This window comes from Ictidomys tridecemlineatus, chromosome 6, assembly GCF_052094955.1.
Source record: "Ictidomys tridecemlineatus isolate mIctTri1 chromosome 6, mIctTri1.hap1, whole genome shotgun sequence".
Classification (NCBI taxonomy): Eukaryota; Metazoa; Chordata; class Mammalia; order Rodentia; family Sciuridae; genus Ictidomys; species Ictidomys tridecemlineatus.
Window position 1 is genome coordinate 85,720,256 of NC_135482.1, and position 17,487 is coordinate 85,737,742.

The 17,487-nt window shown below is 35.3% G+C and overlaps 1 long non-coding RNA gene across 2 annotated transcripts in view; it reads left to right on the forward strand.

The window, feature by feature from the left end:
* LOC144378383 (uncharacterized) overlaps positions 1-11,178 on the forward strand; it is a 127,713-nt gene extending 116,535 nt beyond the window's left edge. Inside the window, exons 3-5 of one of the 2 annotated variants that reach the window (XR_013440044.1) lie at positions 8,464-8,562; positions 10,068-10,372; positions 10,455-11,178. This is a non-coding gene — a long non-coding RNA (uncharacterized LOC144378383). Of the gene's footprint in view, positions 1-8,463; positions 8,563-10,067 lie in introns of both variants that reach the window. The other variant, XR_013440043.1, reaches the window with a different exon arrangement.
* Positions 11,179-17,487: the final 6,309 nt, after the last annotated feature.

Sequence of the window (17,487 nt, forward strand, 5' to 3'; positions counted from 1 at the left end):
AAGATAAGAATCCTATGATGATGGATTGATGCAGAGAAAGTATTTGACAAAATACACCACCCCTTCATCTTCAAAATACTAGAAAAATTAGGAATATTAGGAACATACCTCAACATTGTAAAAGCTATCCAAGTTAAACCCAAAGCCAACATCATTCTAAATAGAGAAAAATTGGAAGCATTTCCTCTAAAACTGGAGCAAAACAGGAGTGCTCCCTTTCACCACTTCTTTTCAACAGAGTCCTTGAAACTCTAGCCAGAGCAATTAGACTAAAGAAGTTAAAGGGATACAAGTAGCAAAAGAAGAACTCAAACTATCATTATTTGCTGATGACATGATTCTATACTTAGAGGATCCAAAAAAACTCCACCAGAAAACTTCTAGAATTAATAAATAAATTCAACAAAGTAGCAGGATATAAAATCAATATCCACAAATCAAATGCATTTCTATACATCACTGATGAATCCTCTGAAAGAGAAATTAGGAAAACTACCCCAATCACAATAGCCTCAAAAAAATTTAAAAAAAAAAACTTGGGAATCAACAAAAAGAAGTGAAAGACCTCTACAATGGAAACTACAGAACACTAAAGAAAAAATTGATGAAGACCTTAGAAGATGGAAAGATCTCCCATGCTCTTGGATAGGCAAAATTAATATTTTCAAAATGTCCATACTACCCAAAGTGCTATACTGATTCAATTCAATTCCAATTAAAACCTCAATGTCATTCCTATAGAAATAGAAAAAAAAAACAATCATGAAATTCATTTGGAAAAATAAGAGACACATAATTGTCAAGCAATACTTAGCAAGAAGCATGAATCAGGGGCTGGGGTTGTGGCTCAGAGATATAGAGTGCTCACCTAGTATGTATGAGGCACTGGGTCCACTCCTCAATACCATATAAATATAAAATTAAAAAATTGTGTCCACCTATAACTAAACAACAAATATTTTAAAAAAAGAAGAGTGAAGCAGGAGGCATCACAATACCAGACCTTAAACTGTACTACAAAGCTATAGTAAAAAAAATGGCATGGTATTGGCACTAAAGTAGACATGTAGATCAATGGTATAGAATAGAAGACACAGAGACAAAACCACATAAATACAGTTATCTCATACTAGACAAAGGCACCAAAAACATACATTGGAGAAAAGATAGCCTCTTCAACAAATGGTGGTGGGAGAACTGGAAATCCATATGTAGCAAAATGAAACTAAACCCTTCTCACCATGCACAAAACTCAACTCAAAGTGGATCAAGAACCTAGGAATTAGACCAGAGACCCTGCATCTAATAGAGGAAAAAGTAGGCCCAAATCTTCATCATGTTGGATGAGACCCCAACTTCCTTAATAAGACTCTGAAAGTGCAAGAAATAAAATCAAGAATTAATAAATGGGGTGGATTCAAACTAAAATGCTTCTTCTCAGCCAAAGAAACAATCAATGAGGTAAACAGAGAGCCTATATTTTGAGAGGAAATTATTGCCACATAACACATCAGAGAGAGCAATAATCTCCAGAATACATAAAGAACTCAAAAAACTTTATACCAAAAAAACAAATAATCCATCAATAAATGGGCTAAGGAACTGAACAGACACTTCTCAGAAGATGATATACAATTGATCAACAGATATATGAAAAAAGAAAAAGTGTTCGACATGTCTAGCAGTTAGAGAAATGCAAATCAAAACTACTCTAAGATTTCATCTCACATCAGTTGGAATGGCAGTTATCAAAAATATAAACAATAAGTATTGGTGAGGATATGAGAGAAAAGTAACACTCATAAATTGCTGGTAGGACTGCAAATTGGTGAAACCAATCTGAAAAGCAGCATGGAGATTTCTTGGTAAACTTGGAATGGAACCACCATCTGACCCAGCTGTCCCACTCCTCGGACTTAAAAACAGCATACTACAGGGACACAGCCATATCAATGTTTATAGCAACACAATTCACAATAGCTAAATTGTGTAACCAACCTAGATGTTCTTCAATAGATGAGTGGATAAAGAAACTGTGGTATATATACGCAATGGAATATTACTCAGCATTAAAAGAAAATAAAATTATAGCATTTGCAGGTAAATAGGAGTTGAGAATATCATGCTAAGTGAAGTAAACCAATCCCAAAAATCAGAGGATGAATTTTCTCTCTGATAAGTGGATACTGATCCATATGGGGGCACGGGGAGCATGGGGAAAATGGAGGAGCTCTGGGCAAAGGAGGGGAGAGGGAGTATGGGGACAGGAAAGATAGTGGAATGAGATGGACATTATTACCCTAGGTACATGTATAACTGCAAAATGATGCGACACTACATCGTGTATAATCAGAGAAATGAAAAGTTGTTCTGCAATTGTGTACAATGAATCAAAATGCATTCTAATGCTGTTTAAGAAAAAAAAGAATTAATAGGTGGGATGGTATTAAATTAAAAAGCTTCTGCAGAACAAAGGAAATAAGAGAATAAAGAGAAGACATGCCAAACTGGAGAAAATCTTCACCAGCTACTTTTCCAACAAGGTATTAATATCCAAAATATATAAAGAACAAAAAAAGTACTTAATACCAAAAAAAATCCCTAATAATCCACTTGATAAGTGGGCAAAAGATCTAAATAGATATTTATCAAAAGAAGAAATACAGATAGGTAACACATATATGAAAAAATGTTCAACATTTTTAGCAATCAGGTAGATGCAAATCAATACTACACTGACATATCATTTTAGCCCAGTTATAATGGCAATCATCAAGAATACAAATAACAACAATTAATGGCAAGGATGTAGGAAAAAAGGTACATGTACAAATTGTTATTGAGACTGCAAATTAATACAACTACTTTGAAAAGCAGCAGGGAGACTTCTCAAAAGACTAAGAATGGAACCATCATATAATCCAGCTATCTTACTCCTTGGTATTTATCCAAAAAAAAATTTTTTAAAACCTACCATAATATAGTGATTCAGGCATACCAATGTTTATAGCAGCACAGTTTATAATAGTTAAGATATGAACTGGAGTAAATGTCCATTAGCAGAGGAGGGGATAAAGAGAGTGTGATATAAACACACAATGGAATTCTACTCAGCCATGAAGAAGAAAGAAATTATTCTATTTGCTGGAGAATGAATGGAATTGGAGAACATTGTACTAAGGGAAATAAAACAGACTCAGAAAGTCAAGGGTCAAATGTTTTTCTCTCATATGCAGAAACTAGAGAGAAACATGAACCTTAAAAAGAGATCTCTTGGGAAATAGAAGGGAGATCAGTACAGTAAGGGTCAGGGACTAAGTAGGAGGAGGAGGAGAGGGAAAGGAAAGAATTAGGGAGTGAAGTTATCAAACTACTTTATGCATGTATCAACATATCACAATGCATTCTACTTTTATGTACAACTAGAATGTGCCAATTTAAAAATCAATTAATAGAGAGAAGACCAATAGAGTAGAGGTATAGTATCAAGGCGAAGGTGAAAGAGAGGGAAAAGGAAAGTACTAGGGATTAAAATGGAGCAAATCATGTTACATGCATTTATGAATATATCAAAATAAATCCACTATTATGTATAACTATAATACACTAATAAAAAACATTTTAAAATCTAACTTTATAACAACTATTTAAAAAGAAAATATAACTGAATTTTAAATACTGGCCTTGTGCTTTGTAGCCTTGGGAAGTTTATTTAATATTTCTGGCAATTGCTTTGAAATTTTTGAGGATCATCCATGTAGACAATATGTCTTTGGCAAAGAGGGACATTTTTATTTCTTTCTTTCCAATATTTATGATATTATTTCCTTCCCTTGCCTTGTAGAACTAGCTGTGACTTTGAACATGCTGCTGAGTAGAAATGACAAAAACAGAAAACTGTGCGTTTTACTCATCTTAGGTAAAAAGATTCCAGTCTTTCAACAACTAAATATATCATGGACTTTACATAGATAATCTTTAAGAGAGTTCTATTTAAGTTTGCTGGATGTTTTACTCTGAATAGTTATTTAATTTCATCAAATACCATTGTCAACAAAAATTGAAGTGATTATATAATTTTGTCATTTATTAGCATGGTGGACCATAGTCATTGCTTTCTCAAATTTAAACCTTCCATTGATGGAATAAGCCCCCTTTGGTCTTACTATATTGTCCTCTCGATACATTGTTTGATTCCATTTGCTATATTTTGAGAAGGATTTTTGCATTTATATTCATGAATAATAATGTTTATGGCTTTGCTTTCTGATATATTCTGCAGGTTTTGTTGTGAAAATTAGACCGACTTCATTGAATAAAAAACTTAAGTAACACTGTGTTAGCTTTCCAAGTGAGTGACAAAACAATTGAGATAAATCAACTTAAAGGAGGAGAGATTTATTTTGGCTCACAGTTTCAGAGGTTTTAGTCTCTAGTCATATGGGTCCTTCTGAGCCTGGGTGAAGGAGAATATCATGGCAGAAAGCATGTGGTAGAACAATTCTGCTCACCTCATAAAAACCAGATAGGAGAGACAGAGAGACAGATAGACAGACAGAGAGGGATAGGGACAAACTATGCCCTTTGAAGACTTACCCACAGTGAGTGACCTACTTTCTCTAACTAGGCCTCACCTCCTGAAGTTCATACCACATTCCAATAGCCAGTTAAGCTATGAATCCATCAATGGATTGAACCACAGTTGAGGTCAAAGCCCTCATGATTCATCATTTCCCTAAGGTCACACCTCTGAATATTACTATATTGGGGACGTAGCCTTCAACACATGAGATTTTTGGGACACATTTCAGATCCAAACCATAACATGCTAGTATTAATTCTTCTTTTAACTTTTGTTAAAAATTTGTTAATGAAATCATCTGAACCTGAACTTCTCTTCTATGTAGGAACTTTTAGACAATATATTGAGATTCTCCAATGGATATGTTAAGATTTTTCTGCTTCATCTTGTGTTGTTTTGGGATTTTAAGGAATTTTTCTTTCATATACATTGTCAAAATGAATTGCATAAAGTTGTTCATAAGGTTCCTATAATTTTAGAATCCTGGAGTAAAAACTCCTCCTTCATTGCCGATGTTGATCATTGGTGTGCATCCCCCCCGCCTTCTTCTAATGTCTTGCTGATGTTTATCATTTATATCAATCTTTTTTTAAAATGTAATTCTTCGATTGATTTCTGCTTATCTTATTATTGCCTTATTTTATCACTTTCATTTTTATTTACTATGGTAGAAACCTTTGTCATTCCTTTTAAAATTCTTTCAATTTCTTATAAAAGTACACCAACCTATAATTGTCCCTATATGTACCTTTAGCTCTGAAACCACAAATATCTTCATTTTTAAAAATTTGTTCTAATTAGTTATACATGACAGCAGAATGCATTTTGACATATCATACATAAATGGAGTATAACTTCTCATTCGTCTAGTTGTATATGATGTAAAGTTACACAGCTCATGTAATCATATATGCACATAGGGTAATAATGTCTGATTCATTCTACTATCATTCCTACCCTCATTCCCCCTCCCCTCCCTTCACTCCCCTCTGTTTAGCTGAAAATACCATTATCCACCCCCAACCTCGGGGCCCACATTGTGAATTAGAATCCCAATATCAGAGAAAACTTCCTGCCTTTGGAAACCACAAATCTTTATGTGTTATGTTTTTATAATTATTCAGTTCAATATTTTTTTATCTCCCCCAAAATTCTTTTTTGACCTGTGGCTTATTTAGAAGTGTGTTGTTTAATTTCCAAATACCTAGGACATTTTTGATACCTAAGTATTATTGATTTATAATTTAATTTTATCATTGCTCAAAAATTTCAGTGTATTGAAAAGTACTAAAATTATTTTATGACCAAGTATGTAGTCTATCTTCTTGAATGTTCTTTGTGTATTATTAATCTATTTATTTGGGTTTGATATTATTTAAATATCCATAAATTTAAGGTGATTTATAGTGTTATTCAGAGCTTTCGTACTATTTTTATGTGTGTGTACTTGTACAATTGGGAACAGGATGTTAAAATTTTCAACTGATTGTGAATTTGTTCATTTCTCCCTTTAGTTCTCTAAAGTCATGTTTCATATAGTTTAATGCTCTATTACAAATAGACAAATTTGTGATTGCTCTATCTTCCTGGTGAATCAAAATTGACCTTTGCTATAAATTGTCTTCCATGTTACCAAGGCTTTATTCATTTTTTATGACTTTTTTTCCTCCATTCTTTTTTCCCTTTTTTTTTCTTTCTTTTTTTGTGGTGCTGGGAATTGAACCCAGGGCCTTTTGCATGCCAGGCAAGTACTCTACCAACTGAGCTATGTCTCCAGCCCGTCCCTCCATTCTTCATATTGGCTAATTTACAACAATCTATCTTCAAATTCAATGTCCTTTTCTTGTACTTGTGATTTTTTTATCCATTTGTATTTTAAACTATTTTTTGTATGCATTTAATATATATAAATGTGATGTTTTATATACATACTAAAATGGTTGTCATAGTCAATCAAATCATCATAACCATCATTTCACAGTTGCCCATTTTTGTGTGTGGCAAGAGAACTTAAATTCTACTTACTTAGAAATAATTGCATATGTAATAAATTTTATTAATACAATTCTCACACTCTATATCAACTATATATTAAATAAATGAACTCTCATGTTTATTCTAAATATTGGAAACTTTGTGTTCTTGGCTTCTATCTTCTCATTTCTCTTTCCTCACCCTCCCTCAGCCCCTGGTCACCACCATTTTATTCTCTATTGCCATGTATGTTATGGTTTGGGTAAAAGGTATCCCCCCAAAACTTTCTGTGTTAATTCAGGAATGTTTGGGAGGTAAAATGATTATATTATGAGATTTTTAGCCTAATCATGACATCCTAGTTTAAATGGACTGAGTGGTAACTATAGGCAGAGAGGTTGTGGTGGGATACTGGAGGTGTTCACTAGAAGGGTGAATCTTCTCTGTGGCTCCTTCTCCCTTCATTCTCTCTCTGCTGCTTGTTGCCATGAGGGGAGCAGCTTCCCTCCACTCTATTCTTCTCCCACGATGTTTTGCCTCACCTTGGGCCGAGAGCAAGGTCATCTATGAACTGAGAATTCTGGTACTATGAATCAAAATAATTTTTTCCTCCTCTAAGTTGTTCTTGTCAGGTATTTTGGTCACATTCTTAGATTTTACATAAGAATGAAATTATGTTGTATTTTTCTTCTGAATCTGGCTTATTTCACTTAGCATAATATCCTCTGGATTCATCCATATTATCCATACTGTGGCAAGTAGCAGCATTTCATTCTTTTTTAAGGTTAAATTATATATATATCTCACAATATCTTTATCTGTTGATCCATTGGTGGACTCTCCAGTTGTTGGCATATCTTGGCTATTGTGAAAAGTATTGCAAATTGACATGGGAGTACAGATATGTTTATAAGGTAGTGATTTGATTTACTTTAGGTATATACCCAGAAGAGGTATTGATGATTCCAGTAATTTTTTAATCTAAAATATTATAATTTCAACTCTAGAACTTTCTCATGCTTACTTTTCATAGATTCCACATTTCTTCTGAGATTCATCTTCCATTCATTCCTTGTGACCATGTTTTGGTTTTATTCCTCAAGCATACTTAAAATAGCTGTTTTAAAGCCCTTGTCTACCAATCAAACATTTGAATCATCTTGGGGTTTATTTATAAAGACTAATGTTTCCTGTGACTCTGGGCCACTATTTCATGTTTCTTTGCATGTCTAGTGATTGTTTTACCATAGTGGATAATATATGTAGTAGGGAGCCTTGATCATATAATCTTCTTTGAGGGATGTTGTATTTCTTCTAGAAGACAACTAAATTACCTGCAGATCTTTTGGGGCCTGTATATCTTGATTTTAATTTTTGTTAAGGTGGTTCTATTTCAATTTTAAGCTTAGTCCTGGCTCAAGTTCCTTATTTTAGTCTATGGAATCTAAACTGAGTACTTAAGTCTCTAAGCAAGATTTCTTTTCTCTGCCTGGGTTGAAACAACAAAGTCTCAAATAAGCACATCAAGAAATTTCTGTTGGGCCACTTAGTATCTTGTCTTCTGCATGAATATCTCAACTATTTTCCAACAACATATGGTAAACCTCTATAAAGACTTTTTTCTTAGTTCATTTTAGTTCTATATAATATAAGGGTTCATTTTAACATAGTTGTGCAAACATGAAATATAATATGTTCCAGTGCAATCTTCAGTCTTCCTCCTTTCCCTCTCTTCCTCGTTCCCCCCATTCCTTTCCCTCTGCTCCACTGATCTTTCTTTTATTTATTTATAGTTTTGTTTTGTTTTGTTTTGTTTTGTTTTGTTGTTGTTGGGGGCACCAGGGATTGAACTCAAGGCACTCAGACATGAGCCACATCACCAGCCCTATTTTGTATTTTATTTCAAGACAGGCTATGACTGAGTTGCTGAACACTTCAATTTTGCTGAGGCTGGCTTTGAACTCAAGATCCTCCTGTCTCAGCCTCCTGAGCTGCTGGTATTACCGGTATGTGCCACCGCACCCAGCTATATATTTTTTAATAAGTGCCTTGTGAGTGTGCATGAAGTTGAGACTCACTGTGGTATAGTCATATGTGCATGCAGGAAAGTTAGATCAGATTCATTCTATTGTTCCTCCCCTTTCTTGTCTCTCCTCCCTCCATCAAACTCCTTACTGTATTCCACTGAACACTCCTTTATGTTTATGTAGACTTTTAATAATAACTCTTAGTTATTTTATTAACAACTTTTAGTTATTCAAGTACTAAACATATTTGCCATATTTGTTTTGTCTAGTGATATAAATTTTTTGGTAGGAAGTCACTGGAAATGAAAGATGCCAAAGTATAACACTTTAATATATGTATGATTAATTCATTGTTATATGTTTTTCTTTTATGTACATATTTTCTATTAACTAGTCTTTTAGCAAGTATATAGTAAATTTATGATTGAAATTACAGATGATTATAAAAATAAATTCTGTTGTTAACTCAATAAAAGTGTGCTTAAATTCATTCTAAAGCAAAATTCAAAAGTTCTTGAAAAAAGATATGTATTTCCTAGACCTAGAAGTCCATGGTAGGAAGGAAGGATTAGGGGAGGTGACCCAGGGCAGCAATTCAATTATCATAGGCAGTAAAACCAAGACAAACCCTATGACATATCTTATATTCCTGTACAAATATAAGACCCTGGTTTTGACATTTGAGTCCTTAACGTTAATTGTGAGAATAATAAACAACACTCTAAACAGGAGTGTATGCTTCCTTTTATGTAGTTTAATTAAGTACTTTTAAGGAGTGTAAGATAACTTTCCATGTTTCCTCCAACTAAAAGTTTCAGGCCACTTTCTTCATGAAGAGAGAAAGAACAAAGTACCATAAAACAAAATATTTTCCCAGAAAAAAAAGAAAGCTTAATACTTCTGATATTTGACTATTAGTATACACTAGGCGTCCAAATAAGATTTTTTTAAGAGAAATAAAAGAATTGTAGTAGTTATATGGTCAGAAAAACATCCTAAGGAAAAAGTAAAAATGCTGAGTTTTAAGTAGTAATGTGGAAAAACTATTTGAATATCATAAGGGAATAAAAAGGAAATCTTATGTTTTGGATATGAGAGATATCCCCCCCCCCAAAAAAAAGCTCCTGTGTTAATGCAGGAAATGTTCAGAGATGAAAGGAGTAGATTACAAGAGCTGTCACCTTGTTTGAGTGGACTGATTGGGTGGCAACTTTAGGCAAGTGGGGCATGACTGTAGAAGGTGGCTCACTAGGAGCATGCCCTAGTAAGGGGTGCTTCTTCCCTGGGACCCCTTCCCCCTCTCTATGCTTTCTGGTCATCATGCATAGAGCAGTTTTACTCCTCAGGACCCTTCCACCAGGATATTCTGGATATTCTGCCTCACTTGGGCTCAGTGCAATAGTTATTTGACCATGAACTGAAACTGTGAGCCCAAATAAACTTTCCCTCCTCTAATTTGTTCTTGTTGGATATTTTGGTCACAGCTACACAAAGCTGACACAGAAGAGGAGGTGAAGAAAGAAGAAAAAGAGGAGGAGGAAGAAAAGGAGGGAGAAGAAGCTAGAGGAGGTGTTTTTTATTATCCCCAGTGTCTATATGACATCTACTCTTCCGAGCTTTCTACATGAAATAATTTATTTTATCCTAACTACAGAGTCCCACACATTAGGTTGTGGCAAAGAGGTCAGCTGTCCAGCAGAGAATACTATTCCCTTATTCTTTGGAGGGCTATTGCTGCTCTGTTATATCCTGGAGTGAGGTGGATCACATTCTCAGCAATGAGGTGCAGGTAAGCTTGAGGTGACCTACACATTGACTGAAGCCATTAGCCTCTGCTCTTCCTTCCTCACAGCCTCTTTCTCCTTCTTCAGCAAACTTGGAGAATACATGCAAAGAAGGTAAATTCACAATACGGAAGCAATCTGAATCCTTGCATCACAATTTAGAGGAGATACACCAACTAAGAACATTCACATTGGACAAGAAGTGAATTTTATTTTACTAAGCCATTGAGTACTTTGTGTTTTTCAGTTACAGCCACTCCCCATTACCATATCAAGAAGGCTAATAATAATAAGATCACAAATCAAATATGTTATCTCCATTTGACAGACCAAGATACTGAGGCACGGGAAAAATTACTACCATTTGTAGAATAAGAATACTTTCTGGGCTGGGGATGTGGCTCAAGCTGTAATGTGCTCGCAGGGCGCTGGGTTCAATCCTCAGCACCACATAAAAATAAAATAAAGATGTTGTGTCCACCGAAAACTAAAAAATAAATATTTAAGAATTCTCTCTCTCTCTCTCTCTCTCTCTCTCTCTCTCTCTCTCTCTCTCATTCTCTCTCTCTTCTCTTTCCTCTCTCTCTCTCTCTCTCTCTAAAAAAAAAGAATACTTTCTATTTCATGGATTACTACATCAATTGTAATATTCCAAAGTGTATGCTTGTATTCAAGAGAAATATTGAACCCAAACAAGTGACTCATTTTTGAATGAAAACAGATGTTAATAAAGTATCTTATGATATATATAATTATTGAAAAATATGTTGGTTCCTCAGAACAAGAACAATAAAATTGATTAATACTGTAATCGAACAGCCATCGTGAATGTGATTTTAGAACTAACATTGAAGTTTTCTTTCATTATTTGCAAGATACTGTGTGTGGGTTAGAACGACTCAGGTTGAGATAGCAAAACTGAGTTGGAAGCAGAAGAAGGACTGACGTTAAAGTTTGAACCAAATGAATCCACAGTTTGGACACTGCCTTTGAGACCACTGATATCATTTTGTCTAAGAGCCAAAAACTGTGATTAGAATCTGTTTATAAATATGTCTCTCTTCTAGAATTTTGATACCGTTTCTTCTTATATGTTAACACGAAATTTAGAAAGAGAATGCTTTAGTGAAGAATAGAGACGCCAAGGACAATGAGTTCTAGTTTTACAGTGAAATGCAGATTTCCCAATAAAACACAAATATTTCACTTCCAAAGGTTAAATAGGTTAGTACTTAAAAAGAACAAATCCCACTGAAAAGGAAGCCAATCCAAACTATTCTCTGGCACTGTGTCCCTTGTGCTTTCATTTGATTATCTGTAGGATACATTTCCCTGCACTTTAATTCTTTGCCGCCCTATACAGTATAAGTGTCTTAAAGCAGGTATTTATTTATAAACACTCCACTAGCTCAATGGCTCTGGTTCCACAGTATCTGTTTTACTTGTATTTATTCTTATTTTTAAATAGATAATGTTTGTAGATGTGTTTGTACTGAAAAGTTGTGCCATTAGAATTTACTGGGAGCTTGGCCATTTATGACCCTGGCCTTAGCACGCTTTTCTTTGAAGAGTATCTGCTATCTTTTAAGCTGATGGCTGAAAAGAAATCTCTATGAAAATTCAAATGTTTCTCTGGCTTCTATTATCCTTTTATTGTCTTTTTTGACTGCTTTGGCACTAATATGATTAGAAGTTCCCATTATCCACTAAGGTTGCTCTCCCATAAATTCATTTTTTTAGATATACCAATAATTACATAATTTTGGAGAAAAGTCTAAGCTATGAAAGGACGTACAATAGAAAAGCAACATAGGTAGATAATATTCAAGTAACTCCAACTGTCATTTTCTGAAGTTCCCTGAGGAAAAAAATCACCAAGATTTTAAAACTTGAAGAAATTCTATAACCTGGATTGGCAGAGAGGAAAATACAATAACACCCCCTTTTGTTTTCAGGTTGTTGTGGGTTTTTTTTTTTCAGTTTTTCTTTCTATGGTTTCAATCACCCACAAGTAACCACAGTCCAAAAATACTAAATAAAAAATTACAGAAATAGAGAATTCATTAGTTTACATTGCCTGCCTTGCTAATTAGCACAAAGAAATTTTGTTGGTCTTGCTCCATCCTAAATGTGAATCATTCCTTCGTTCGGTATGTCCATGCTCTATGTACTATTCACCTGATAGTCATTTAGCAGTCATTAGGGTTATCAATCAAGTGTTCTTGTATCTGTATCTGGTATAAGGGCTTTGCGTTGAGGGAATGCTTATTTCACTCAATTATGGCTCTAAAGGGCAAGAGTAGTAATGCTGGTGGCAATTTGGATATGCAAAAAAAAAAAGCTGTTAAGTACTACTTTTAAGTAAAAAGGAGAAGATTCTCAACTTAATAAGGAAAGAAAAAAAATGATATGTTGAGGCTGCTAAGATCTACTGTAAAAATGAATCTTCCATTCATGAAATTGTGAAAATGGAATTAAAGAAATGTTATGCTAGTTTTGCTGTTGCACCTAAAACTGCAGAAGTTACAACCTTGGTACATAAGTGCTACCTTAAGGTGGAAAAAGCATTGGATTTGTGCATGCATGTACAGGAAAAAAACTATATATTTTTTTCAATACTACCCACAGTTTCAAGCATCCATTGGGGATCTTCATCTTTTATCGCCTGTGTATAATAGGGGACTAGTGTATTTCAGAAAAGAAGGAAAGTTTACTTTATAAATTCATTCAATAAATAAATTTTGCCCTTAGGTGTTGTCAAGAAAAATTTACTAGGAAATAATTTAAGATAATCTCTTTGATTATTTTCCCCCCTTTACTGTCCTACCTCCCACTGTTGGTTTTCATTGTTGTTTTCCATTTCCTCTTCCTGTAGTGTTTTGCCAAGGATTTTTTGAAGAGATGGTTTTCTAGCTGCAAATTCTTTTAACTTTTGTTTATCATGGAATGTTTTAGTTTCATCTTCCATCCTGAAGCTTAATTTCACCGGATACACGATTCTTGGTTGGAACCCATTTTCTTTTAGCGTTTGAAATATGTTATTCCAGGATCTTCTAGCTTTTAGAGTCTGTGTTGAGAGATCAGCTGTTATCCTGATTGGTTTACCCCTAAATGTAATCTGCTTCCTTTCTCTTGTAGCTTTTAAAATTCTCTCCTTATTCTGTATGTTGGACATCTTCATTATAATGTGTCTAGGTGTGGATCTCTTATGATTTTGCACATTCGGCGTCCTGTAGGCTTCTAGGATTTGGGGTTCTGTCTCATTCTTCAAGTCTGGGAAGTTTTCTCGTATTATTTCACTGAATAGATTGTTTATTCCTTTGGTTTGGAGCTCTGTGCCTTCCTGTATCCCAATGACTCTTAAGTTTGGTCTTTTGATATTATCCCATATTTCTTGGATGTTCTGCTCATAGTTTCTTAGCAGACTTGCTGAGCTGTCTATGTTCTTTTCAAGTTGAAATACTCTGTCTTCATTGTCTGATGTTCTATCTTCTAAGTGATCCACTCTGCTGGTAGTATTCTCAATTGAGTTTTTAAGTTGGACAAAAAAAAATAATAATAATTTAAGATAAAAAGGAAGGCCTTATTAAAAGGAAAAGGAGAAAGAGGTAGAGGAAGAGAAGGAAGTGGAGGAGAAAAAGGAAAAGAAGACTGATGAAGAACAGGAAAAGGAGAAAGAAAAGAAAAGAGGGGAAGGGAGGGGGGAGGAGAAGAGAAAGACAGAAATGGTTTGCAAAGCCAGGAGGGTTCAGTCTTTCCTATAAAGGGAAAAGGCACTCTGAGGAATGAAAGAGAAAAGCTGTCTTATGTAAAACCCCTGCCCAAGTTCCCACTCTGGTTTGCAATGTAAATGAGGAGCATAAATGTTGGTGGGGGGGGGTTGGGGGGTACTCTGTCCTGATTGGTTGATTGCAGGACACAGCTCATTGGTCAGGTCTGGGTGGCAAACTGGGACTTTCTCCACGTGTTAAATCTTGGGAGTTGAAACAGGAACATGCCTGGGCAAAAGCCACTAAGTTTAGTTTATGTTTCTTTGAGGAACACAGAATAGATGTGTGACCCCAGTCAGCTACCTGACTCCATTTGAATTTAGGTCCAGTTAGCCACTTCTGACCCTTCTCGGAGAGTCACTGTAATTTCACACTGTTAAGACTTGTCCTAAGATGGAGAGAATTAGATTTTTGTCCTGATGTCCAAGCAAAGGAACATGAGAGGACATAGTCCTTTTATCAAGGTTTCTTGGTGCTAAAGGAGCCATAATTAAAGTAGACAGGACCCTGTCCTCAAGCATTTGGGGGTACAGTGGACAGATGCTAAATAATAAGCAAAACAATATAAAAGTACAAATTGTGGCAAGTACTATTAAGGAAAACAGAGTGCTAGGAGAGAACAACAGGTTCCAAATAAAGATTTCTCAAGGTCCCTTGTCATCTCTCTGAGGAAGGGATATGTAGGCTAGGACCCAGTGGATGAAAAGGAGTATGGTAATATGGTGAAGTAGGCAGTCCAAGCACAGGAAACGGCCTTGCAGTCCCTCAAGTTGGAAGGAACTCAATGGAAAAAGGAGGAGGAGAAGGAAAAGAAGAACAACGAGAGTGACCAGAGTTTATATTAGGGGGTTAGTCCAAAAATGGCGATAATATTGCACCATTCTTGGCTGAGCTGTTCAGCATGTCACTCTTCTATTTTTATATCAACTCTTCCAACTTCTCATTTCCTCTTAATTCCTTGGTAACAAGTCACTCTTTTCTTTGGAGCATTTGGAAGCAAGGCCTTTGGGGAACAATGACACTGACTCAACAAATTCTGTCCCTCCAGAAACAATGCAAACTCAAGCACAGCTGGAGCCCAATCCTGAATACCAGGCTCACAACCTCTGAATAGACCTTTAGGCCCAATGGGGACCTGTTGTAAAGGTCAAGCACTTGAGAGTGACCTTCCCTGCTAATGACAGAGAGTTGAAGAGTACAAGTTTAATCTATAGAGGTCATTAGAGAAGGGCAATATTGAAGAATACCTTGGCAAGTCATGGCTAACATTGTTCCTAATTTTTTCTGCTTTGTTGCTGCTGTTGTTATTGTTGTTGTTGTTTGTTTGCTACTTTTTTTTTTAATTAGAGACTATGACTGTGGAGAGGCCTGTGTAGAAAGGTGATAATATAAAATAAGGAACTAGAGCACAAAATTCTTTTTAAGATATGAATAAGAATCATGGAAAGGTTAACACCCCACCCGCACAACTCTTCCTTTAATGTTACCATTGAACTAACACACACAATAGGGCATTGTATCACCATGGCCACTTGGATTAGAGTCCACTACAGACAAAGGATAAGGTCAGGATACTTACTTATAAGCAACTACAACCTGGGCACTGTTCTTAGGCTCTGGCTGTACAAAAGATACAGTTCAGGTCCTCATACAGTAGAACAGAGCCATTGATCAACAGTAATACCAATATATAAATACAAACTGCAACAATGACTCTGAAAGAACTGTGTAAATTGTCCTCTTCACTAAGCAGCTTCAGGCATGTTACTTAATCTCTTAAAATCTGCATTCTGTTGTCGTGATTTATAAATAAACGTAATGTGTGAAAATCCCTAGCATGCACTTGGCTTATAATAGATTCGATCAGTGATGTGTATTATAAACATTTGGGAAGAACATGAGAGATCTGCAGTGTGGATGATTTAGAGGAATGTTCTTTTGTACATTGTTACTGTGATCCTGTTGTGACCATTCTTTGCTTCTCTGTAAGAAGTGTAGATTACACCAATATTAAGGGATTCAATCCTGCCTCAAATTTCCCTTTATTTTCCTCATTGTTCCCATACCACGGAGCAGGAAGAAATGGGTGCAAACTCAGATCTGTGGAAACTTTAGGTATTCCATAGCTTTTCAAGGTAACTAAGATTTAATAATGACTTAGGTTGTGTTTCTAGTCTATCGCCAATTGATCTGTTAGCAAATCACATACTCACTTCCAGAAAGTGTTCAGAGTTGCAAAACTAAGCTTACTGGAACAAGGTATTTTTAAAAACATTTCAACTGAATGTTGAAGAGCTTTTACTCGGATCTCACATAAGACTTTTTTATCACATGCATTATTTGGTAAATGGGGGATTGTCAACACTTTCTGGTTTTCCTATGGGAATTTCTCTAGCCTCATACCATGCCCATCATTTCCCATTAAACAGATGAAATGAACTCTATACCTTCATAAATGTGCATTATACCTTAAGCAGATATGGCTTCCCTGAGCTAGCTTAAGCTGTCTTCAAAACACAAATCAAAATGGGTAAGGTGAATACAATACATCAATCACCACACATTGAATGTGAGGGCACCTCCAGTTTCTAGAAGCCAATTCAAAGACGGAAAGCACAAATACCTACACCAATGAATTTTGATGTAAGAATCAAGCTAGTTGGAGAGCTAGTTTAGAAGAAAAGGACAGCCTTGGCCACGAGTGCTATCCCAAAGTGCCTTCTACAGCGCCTGTCATGTGGTGGACACCCTTTTCATGGGGCTCAATTATTCCTGATTCTCTGATCATAGATCCAAATGTCTACACAGGTCTTACTTACATAGATACCTTTGTTAAACTATCCCTTCTTTTATTTCTGGATTCTCTAAATAATTGAAAACATTCTCTTGGAAACAAATATGATTCTTTGGAGGGCAATATTTTTAAATGTAAAAATCATATCGTGTTTTGCTGAAGTTCAGTAACTTGAACATTATTTGGAGCTTTCTTCATGGTTGGGTTGTTTTTATAAGCACATATTCTCAACTGTGCAGCACTTCGTCACTTCTTGGGAACCATCGATTTTCTCACCTGTTACTGTATGCAAAAACTCTAGAAATGCCTTCCTTTGTGCAATATGTTATTTCCTAGTGAATCAATGTATTTTATTCATAAACACCAGTGTGTTTTTTTGTATTTTTTCTCATAAGGCTATATTTATGTCTATTCATAACGTTCCTTCTCAAAAGTCCCTTTGCATGAAAACCTCCATACAAAGTATGACTAGAAAGGAAAAAATTGGGCCCATGAAGAAGTATTTGGCTGAGATAAGGAACCACATCACCAAATGCTTTCTGCAACATTAAGGGTG